At 42.6% G+C, this 10,145-nt stretch overlaps 1 pseudogene; it reads right to left on the bottom strand.

Annotated features, from left to right (window-relative positions):
• Positions 1-3,413: 3,413 nt before the first annotated feature.
• LOC102857961 lies at positions 3,414-4,087 on the bottom strand (annotated as a pseudogene).
• Between the last annotated feature and the right edge of the window lie 6,058 nt (positions 4,088-10,145).

The following is a 10,145-nucleotide window of genomic DNA, read 5'->3' as shown; positions in this document are numbered from 1 at the left end:
GACTATGAAATATTAGTTTCTAATTTCTTTGGTACTTTGAAAGCATTTTTATATATTTTGCTGTGCTTAACAATGATGACGCACGGATTCTTGTTCATTGGTTGGAAATGATTTTCTAACACTTCTCTCTAATGTCTCCAGGAATGGAAGTCTTCCTTAGTAATACTCTCTGGATCCTTTCAATATGGAATCCTTTTTTCCCCTTTAAGTAAAGGCAGTTTGTTATTTCTGCCTGTTTCCCATCTCTCTCTGTCTTTTGAATTTTTTTTTTTATATATGTAGATGTTAACTTGCTAATGCTGTTTCTATTTCATTTTCTTTTGTACCGCTGGGAAATTTCTTTAGTTTGATCTTCCAGTTCACTAGTTATTCTTTATATTGTATTCATGTATTTGGCTGTTTGTCCCATCTGTTGAATTATTTTCACACTTTGTTTCACATCTAATTTACCTTTTGGAGTAGCTCTGTCAGTTTAACTGTTTCTACTTGCACTGGCATCAAATGCGATAATGGTTACCCATGGTGGACAGTGTTTAATGGAGCTCCCAATTAAAACACGCTTGGAAGCAGAAATGGCATCCACTTCCAAAAGAGCTTGCCTCCAGAAACTGTGAACTTGGAGAAACGATGAAAGTTACACAATGGTTAAGATCTTTCGTTCATAGGGTCGCTATGAGTCATCTTCGACTCAGTGGCACTTAACAACAACAACATTGAAATCTTTATCCAAAATGATATTTCTTTTGAATCATTGTCTTCAAATTTTGGCCTGTTGACTTATGAGCTCATTTTTCTCTGCCAATATTGACTGCTCTGTGAGGCAGTGTGTGTCACTGGAAAAATAAATGTAATCCTTCTTAGCCCAAGAAGTTCAGAGAGGGGAAGTTTAAATGAAGAGAACACCAAGCAACAAAACAAATCTACCTGTTGTCATTCAGAGTCAGTCGTTGAGGGCACCCAGAGAACATTCCTTTCTCGAGGTTCCTCTCTCTGCCCGGCCATGCACAGCTCTTGCCTTGTCCAGAGCCCCTGCCCTATCAACACCCTTTCCAAGAATGAGCCCACCTCATCCCTGGGCTTCCTCATGCTTTGTGCTGTCTTACTGCTTCTCTTTATGAGCACTTGGTCAGCAAGCAAGGTTATGTATCATCTGCATAATAAAGATTATTGATGAGTTTTCCTCCAATCCTGATGCCACATTCTTCCTAGAGTCAAGCTTCTTAAATAATTTGCTGAGGGTACAGATGAAATAGGTATGGAGAAAGAATACAGCCCTGATGTATGCCTTTCTTAATTTTAAACCATGTAGCATTCCCTTACTCTGTTTTCACAACAGCCTCTTGGTATAAGTTTCCCAGGAGCATAATTAAGTGTTCCGGGATTCCCATTCTTCCCAGTGTTAGCCATAATTTGTTATGGCCCACACAAATTCCTTTGTATAGTCAATAGTGCACAAATAGACATTCTTCTGGTATTCTCTGCTTTCAGCTAGTGTCTGTCTGACAGCGGTTATATCCCTGGTGCCGTGACCTCCTCTTCTGAATCCAGTTTGACCTGACATTTCCTCTCTATGTACTGTTCTAAACATCTTTGAATGATCTTCAGCAGTATTTTGCTTGCATGTGATACTAATGATACTGTTTAATAATTTTCACATTCTGTTGGTTCACCTTTCTTGGGAATGGGAACAAATATTAGGGATCTTTCTCAGTTGGTTGGCCAACCAGTCCTCCAGACTTCCTAACATAGACTAATGAGCACATAAGGACTACACCTGTCATTTGAAACATGTCCATTTCAAATGGTATCCCTACAATTCCCAGGCCCTTCTCCTGCCCACCCCATTCCTCCAGTGCATTTCCTGCAGCTTGAACTTCCTTCCTTGCCATTGGCTCTTGATTATATGGTGGTTGGTTGTTGTTATGTGCCACTGAGTCATTTGTGACTCATAGCAACCCTATGTACAAGAGCTCTAAACACTGTTCTATCCTGTGCCAACCTCGCCGTCTCAAACACACTCATTCCCACTGCTCCACTCACAGAATCAATCCATCTCATCGAGGGTCTTCCTCTCCTGCACTGTCCCTTCACTCTCCCAAACATGATGTCCTTCTCCAAGGACCAGTCTGTCCTTGCAACATGCCCAAAGGATGTCAGACAAAGCTTCAGAATCCTTGGCTCCAAGGAGAATTCTGGCTTCACCCTCTCTAGGACAAACCTGTTTGTTCTCCTAGCAGTCCATGGTATATTCAACACTCTTCTCCAGCACCACAGCCCAAAGGCATCAATTCTCTCTATCATCCCTATTCACTGTCCAACTCTCCAATGCATAGCACGTAATTGCAAAGACTATAGCCTGGATCAGGCGCACGTTAGTCTCTAGCCTGATGTCGTTGCTCTTCAGTACTCTTGAGAGGTCCCCTCACAGCTGACTTTCCCAATATACAATTTATCTCCTGATTTCCTGGCTGCTGTTACCAAGAGTGTTGACTGTGGAACCAAGTAAACTAAAGCTGTTAACTATCTCAATCTCTTCACCACCCATAGTGATGCTACCATTTTGCCCAGTGGTGAGAATCTTTGTTTTCTTGATGTTGAGCTTCAATCCATATTGAAGACTGCAGTCCTTGACCGTCTGCAGCAAGCACTTCAGGTCCTCCTCAGTTTCAACAAACAGGGTTGTATATGGTAGTTTTAAAATAAACAGTTACTCTGTATTTCCTCTGTCGTTTTTTGATGCTCCTGGGTTGTTCATGATTTTGCCCATAGCACTTCTCAGTATTGTAACTTGAAGCTTGTATTTGTTGTTTGGTTCTTCCAGCGTGAGAAATGCATGTGAATCCCCTTTTTAGTCTCCAATTCTAAATGTCCACTTTCAGTAATAATCATTTGCTTTGTCTTCCCTAGCAGTCCTTTGAGCCCTTCTGTTCAGCCCTTTTACTTCAGTGGGAAGGGAAAGACCTTTCTTCCCTTTGTTTTGGCTTCTTGACGCACTAGTTCAATTTTCAGGGTCTCTTCTTGCATCCATTTTGGTTTGCTCTTCTCTCTTCACGGGTGATATCTTTGATGTCATCCCACAACTCAATTGGTTTTCGATCATTGGTATTCAGTGCTTCAAACCTGTTGAAATGTTTTTGGTTTTTTTTTTTTTTTTCATTCAGGTGAGATAGACTCAAGATCATATTTGGTTCTTATGAGCTTGTTTGAATTTCCTTCAGCCTCACTTTGAGCTTGCACCTGAGTAATTGAGGGTCTGATCCACAGTCAGCCCCTGGCCTGGTTTTGACTGTGAATCATTGAGCTTCTCTTGTGATGACTTCTGCAGAGGTAAGTCAGTCTGATTCTGATTCTTTTTTTGTTTGGGTTCTTTTTTGTTTGTTTTTAAAATTTTTATTGATAGATGCAAATGGACTTTAGATTTTGTTGAACACAGCCACGTCCATGGACCGCAGATAGTCTTCAGAAGCAGTTATCTGTGCTTCCAGCATGTCTCTGCTAATTTAATGTTCAACTGCACCCTGTATCTGAAGCTTCTTAATTCCATATCCCACTGGTACTAGCTTGGAGAGGCCCAGACCAAGCTGTCTGCCTGAATACTCCTGCCACACTTCTCCCAGTTTTGCTGTGTCGGTTTCGTCATCCCAAGGCTTCACGTCTAGTAAGACTGAAGACTTGGCAACAAGTACAGGCTTTTCGGCTTTTGTTTCATATTGTGCAAGACGTTCTTCTCTCAGCTTCTTTGCTTCCTCACTTTCCTCCTCCTCCTCAGATCCAAAGAGATCAGTGTCATTGTCATCTTGACTGTCTGCATCTTCACTTCCTGTGGTGTCTTCCACACCAGCAGGGACGTACTGCCCAACCCTTTCTTCACTCCTGGCAGGCTGGCCTTTTCCTTCTCGTAAGACTTGATGTGATTATACCAACCTAGGGCATGACATAGGTCATCAGGTGGGGGGCTGGAGATGGCTTCAAACACTGCCATATCTGCTTGCAATGGCACATACCCCACAGTGCAGCTCTTGTCGGCCAGGTAATCGTTGAGGATCTGGAAGCCATCAGCGACAATCTTGAGATCTCCGAAGCCCATGATGTTGGCTGAATATGGAGCAAGGCAGCAGCAGAGATCAAGAGGAGGGGAGGAAGTCGCCTCCAAGCACTCAAAGCGGGAGGGAAAGCCAATCTGATTATTAGGCCATCCATCTGGTGAGGTCCATGTGTGAACTTGACGTTTGTGCTTCTTATAAAAGGCATTTGCCAAGGAGAACTCTTTAAACATACAAAATTCAATCATTCTGTGTCGGTCCTCATTTCTGTTACCAAGTCCGTACTTTTAAACAACTCGTCCTTGTTCATTATTTCAGACTTTTGCATTCTAGTCACCAGGTTATTTGGTCAATTTCAGACTGCAAAATATGATCTAAATCTTCCATTTCTTCCTCTTAGGCTTTAGCTGTTGGTGCCCGAATTTGAATAATAGTCTTATTAACAGATATTCCTTGTGTGTGTTTGGGTAATAGTCTATCACTCACAACATTGTACTAAAGAATACAACTTGACATTGTCATTTTAACTATGAATGCATCACCATTCTTCCTCTCTTTTCCTTTCCTGGTATAATATACGATTGTCTGAATGAAAGTGGTCAAGGCTGACCATCTCCTCTCACTAATGCCTAGAATGTCGATGTTTATACATCCCATTTCATTTTTCACAACTTCTCATTTTCCAGCATTCATACTTCATACAGTCCATGTTCCAGCTACTAAAAAATGTTTGCAACTGTCTCCTCATTTTGATTGATTTCTAATTTGAACTCTACCCAGTTATAATACTATAACTGTCTGGGTCCTTCTTTTGTTGATAGGTTTTTTAGAGGCTTACTATTTCAGAAGTGGATGGCCAATCCTTCCTAGTCTGTCTTGATCTGGGAGAGCTCGTAAAACCAGTCCACCATGGTTGTCACCTGTGGTGTTGGACATACTGGTGTCATAGCCTTTTAGCACCAATGCACCCACATGTTACCTCAGTACAGCAAACTGAAAGGCAAGTGCTGTACTAATTAGAAAAAGGGTAAACAAACAGGAATACAGATCCCCAAGTGACAAAGCAGTTAACAATATACATATCATTCCCCCAGTATAACAAACTGATACATAAGTCTCCCAGTTTAGGGAGTTCCAAGTCTGAATCCCAGGTACCAGCTCTGTGGAAGGTTTTCTCTGGAAGGTCTTCGTCTCAGAGCTTCGACTCCTGGATAGATAACTATTTTGTTTGTATGCACACACATAGACATAATGATGTCCTAGAGCTCTAGTCCTAGCTCTGCTACATATTGGCTCTGTGATAATAAGCTGTTCCTTTAGTCTTTCCTTCACTTCCTGTGTGTAGAACGGTGATAACACTCCTCCTTTTTTTATTTTTTCCTTCCTTAGGGCTATTATAATAAACCCGGAAGCCAGTCCTGTTGCCTGTAGTTGACTCTAGCTGATAGCAATCCTATAGGACTGCCCTGTAGGGTTCCAAGGCCCTAATCTTTGTAGAAATGGTCTCGCTCACCTTTCTCTCTCACAGCTGCTGGTAGTTAGCGGAGCATTTGCTTCACCACCGTGGCTGCTCTACCACGAAGTCAGTGACTTAACAGAACAGATTGTCCTCACAGCGCTCCCTAGTCCAATCCGAGATCTCAGCACATCACTTCCTCCTGGGGTCTTTGAGCAAAGAAACTGGCCTACTTCTTTATACACGAATCATCCTCTTATAGAACAATAGTCAGAGGATATAAGCATTAGAGCCCATCCTGCTCCTGTGTAACTTTGTTAACTGGTAACATCTGAAAGAAAGGCCCTATTTCTCCAAATTAGGTCTGGGACACACAATGTAATCAATATGCCACCTTTACAGTGGCTTTGAGGAATAAATATGAGAACATATGTAAGGATACTTTAGAGCACCACCTGAGAGGTAGGCACTACTCTTAATAAATGCTACTTAGAATACTGAAAAACTCATTGTCAGCAAGTAGGAACCAACTCAGAGCTGACCCTCCAGGTTTTCAGAGGCTGTAAATCGCAAGGAGATTCAGCATCTTTCTCCCTCGGAGTCGCTGGTGGATTCGAACTACCCCAGTACCACCTTTGAGTGTACAGCATTAACACCACCGCTGCCACCAGAGCTCTCTACTTGCTATAGATGGAATCAGGCACGTTCAGGGCGGAATGGCCGGAGACTCCCCGCTTCCTACAATAAGTGTTTAAGTGGCTCTTAGTTTACTCATACATCTGTGGAACCATCATTCCTGAAGGTTTTCATCACCCCAGCAATCCGTTCTCCTCTAGCACTCATCACTCACCCGTCTCTACGAGTCTCTGAGTCTGCTTTCTATCGTGGTGGGTTTGCGGGTTGTATGCATTTCCTATCTGGGCAGGCCCTGACTTACGACAAACTACGCTTCAAACCCCCTGGGTTTGTTCATCTTACCATACCACGGAAGCTATGTACTACACACAGTGTAGCGGCATGTACTTTGCTAATTTTATTCTCTGATATTTGCAGATATTCAATGTTTGGATTTTAAAAGATAATGATAACGAAAGGCAATAATAAAAATGAAAAGAGGTGTTCAACTTATGTCACAATTGATCCACCACGGAGTGGACAGATGGGCAATGTCTCAAGTCAGGGTGTACCTGTAAATCTCAACTCATTCATTGCCAGAGACGGAACCAACTCATAACTGACCCTCCAGGGGGTTTTGTGAGACTGTAGCTCACACAGGAAGAGACTTGCCCCTCTTTGTCCTAAGAAGCTGCTGGTGGGCTGAGTGGTGCCACCGCCGGGTTTGCAGTGCAGCCTCCTACAGTCTGTGGCACCAGCGCCGGATGGAGTCTGTCTAGATGGAATCACATGGCCTTTGTCCCTGGCTTCTTCCAAGCTTTCCCCATTTGTATTAGTATTGCATTCTTTTTTATGATAGAAAGTGATACAGCACATTTTGTTTGTTCTTTCTCAGTTGATGGGTATTTGGTTACTTCCACGTTCTTTACTATTAGGAATAATGCTGCTGTGGCCATCTGTGTTGATGTCTTCCTGTGAATGCATGCTCTCCCTTCTGTCGCATCCTGTGTCCCTTCAAAACAGGATTGGAGTTGCTGAGTCACGTGGGAGCTCTCTTTAATTTTTGAAGACTTTCACAGAGGGATTGTAAAGCGCATCATTTCACATCTCCACCAGGAGGACAGGAATTTTTTTATTTCCCCACCAAAGAATAGCTTTCAATAAAAATTAGGTGTCAGTGCTTGGCTTGGCATCTGACAAATGATGGTAAAACACGCAGACAAGCAGGTTCCATTATAAAGCCCTGTCCAGCGGTCTCCTGGTGGAGGGATGGCTTCCTTTTGGAGCAACGTGACGGCTTCCAGGGTTCTGTGATGAAAAGAGCACTCTGGGAAAATCTTTCGCTTTCTTGTGTTCTAAGATGTGTTTTCCACGAAGGCAGCTCTTATTGTGGTGGCAGCCAGAAGGACAGGGTGGGGACACTTGAAGCCCCGGGAAGCCAAGGTGACTGTCACAGCCTGGAGCCATTCCTCCTCACACAGCCTCCAAATGATGCTAATTTCTGTCTTGGGAAGCACTGCTCAAGAGTTATTTTAAAGATAAATTTGGCTCCTAGTATCGTTAAAACCTATATATCTCTAAAGAATAGGTAAAATAAGAATTCAAAGAAATGTAAAACATGTTTTACTATCTAATGCTGAGGAATGTTAACTAAAAAATAACTCCAACCCCAGACATTTCCTATTTGGGAATTTAACCGAAGCCCCATTCCTCTTGTTCTTTTATTACAGAGTTTTCTTCTCATCATTTGTAACTTCTATAGATTTTTGTTTGCAATTCAAATGTAACTCTGTTAGCTGGGCTGTGGAGTGGGCTGATAATGCTGATTGAGGAAAGGAACTTACATTTCAAATAAAACTTGTGCCATCTCCAAGCAAAACACAGCAACCCACATCAGTTGTGATGGAGTGGGCTCTGACTCATGGCCACAGTGTGTGTGTGTGTGTGTGTGTGTGTGTGTGTGTGTGTGTGTGTGTGTGTACATGCACACACATAAGCATTGGAATTGGAACTGACTCATACCTGACCCTCCAGTGAGTTTTCAGAGGCTGTCAATCACACTGGAGAAGATTGCCCATCTTTCTCCTGCATAGCTGCTAGTGGGTTTGAACCACCCACATACCTTCCAATTAACAGCTTAACTCCTTACCCAGATAAAACTACCTCTTGGGCCTTTCAAGGGTGTGACCTTCAAGAAGCAAGTTGTCGCTCCTTTTCCTTGAGGCTGTGATGAGTGGATAGGCAGGTGCTATAAATCTTCACCATTTACACCACCAGAGTCTCCTGCCAAATGTCATAAAGCACACTGCTGATAAGTCTGTCTGGCCAAGGCGCCAGTCATTCTAGAAGCCCCATCTTTCTCCTGCAGGATTGGAAACACTGACCATTTGGTTAGCAGCCATGTACTTCAACCTGTGTGCCACGAGCACACCTTTTAAGAGCCACCTCCATGCTATTGAGTCAGAACAGACTCCACTTGCATTGGGGTGCATTGGTTTGTGGTGTGTTTTTTTTTTAATTAACATTTTTATCATTAATGTACATTGTGTTGTATGCGTGTACATTGTGTGTTGACCAGTCATTCATTTATATTTCCTTCATGTGTACTGTGGGATTTCCCCTCCCCTTACAATCACGTGTGTGTAAACCAGCTACTTCATGCCTCATGCCCTACTATCGCCCTTTTAGAGAACCAGTTCCTGACTTATCCACCCCCATTGAATCAGTGCTCTGAGGGAACACTCATGCCCCTTTTGCTGAAGGATCCTCTGTTCCACTTGGAAACTTTGGGCATTTGCTTCCACGAGCCAAGTCCAGTCCAGAGCAAGCCATCCAACTGCAGCACCCTTCTCTAGCTCACAGCTCCGTTGGGTTTTCGAGACAGCTGATTACACGGGAGATTGCTCGTCTTTGTCTCGCAGAACCACTGGTGAATGTGGGCTGCAGAGACCTGGCCTTTGGGTTAGCCGCCAACTCCCTATGGACGAGGCCACCGGAGAGTCTGAGTAAGTACCTACTGTACCCTTTCAAAGGAGTTTTCTTAGCCTGAGAGACTCAGCCGTGCAAGGTTATCTCTCTGTTACTTCTACTTTCTCAGCCTTCATGGTAATTTTAAAATATTCCCAAACGTGAACTGTCCCAAGAGTATTTTTTTTTTCCTTAGTGGTTGAATTGTCTCCACTGAAAGTGGGATTTTTTATTTATTTTTTTTTTTTAAATTGTAGCCTGCACTTTCCCTAACACAGTAATGGGAACTTGCTGAATAGGAAGCCATTTCAGCCATTATGTGCTGATGTGATGTTTCTTAATCACTTTAATGAGTTTCATAGAACTAGAAATGGAATAGAATTTTTAGTGGAACTATAATTAAATGGAAAGTCATTTCCTATATTGTGATTTCCATCTGATCGTCTCTCTGTTCACCTCCACAGAAAGGTCCTTACAGGCTTAGAGTGATATTATTATACAGGCTGATTTGCATAATCCACTTAAGTCATTAGAGTGGAAAACAATATAAATATACAACAATTAATTTCTTCTTAAATTAGGTGCAGTAGAAGTTTAATTTGGTGCCAAGGTAGAAGTTGAAAACTATGACTTTTCATTTAAACTGTGGTAGTCTTTGCTAGTTGTATCTGATTTTTCTTGGATCAGCAGTGTCTTGCCTGAATCTGACTTGGTCTTTTGATTATGTCTTCACAATCTGGTTGTCATTAGGCAATTCTCAGAGAAGGCAGGAACGTGAGTCGTAAAAGCTCTGAGAGATCTTGGAAATACTTGTTACTCATGTTTCAGCAATTCTCTGAAAGAATAAAAAACACTGGGGATTTTTTATTATTTCGACATAGTTTCTTGCTCAGGTGCCCTGGTGATGTAGTGTGTTACTTTTTGTACTGCTATCCAAGGCCATCAGTTCAAATCCACCAGCTGCCCCGCCTCTGCAGAAAGATGGGAAGTCAAGTTTGCAGCCTCAGAAAGGGGGAGAAGGGGCCCTGTGAGTCAGGATCAGCTCGATGACAGGGGGTTTAGGT

This window comes from Elephantulus edwardii, unplaced genomic scaffold (assembly GCF_000299155.1).
Source record: "Elephantulus edwardii isolate Elephantulus edwardi_28Jun2011 unplaced genomic scaffold, EleEdw1.0 scaffold00106, whole genome shotgun sequence".
NCBI lineage: Eukaryota > Metazoa > Chordata > Mammalia > Macroscelidea > Macroscelididae > Elephantulus > Elephantulus edwardii.
Note: the sequence above shows the minus strand (reverse complement) of the source record. Positions and strands in the feature narration are given on the sequence as shown.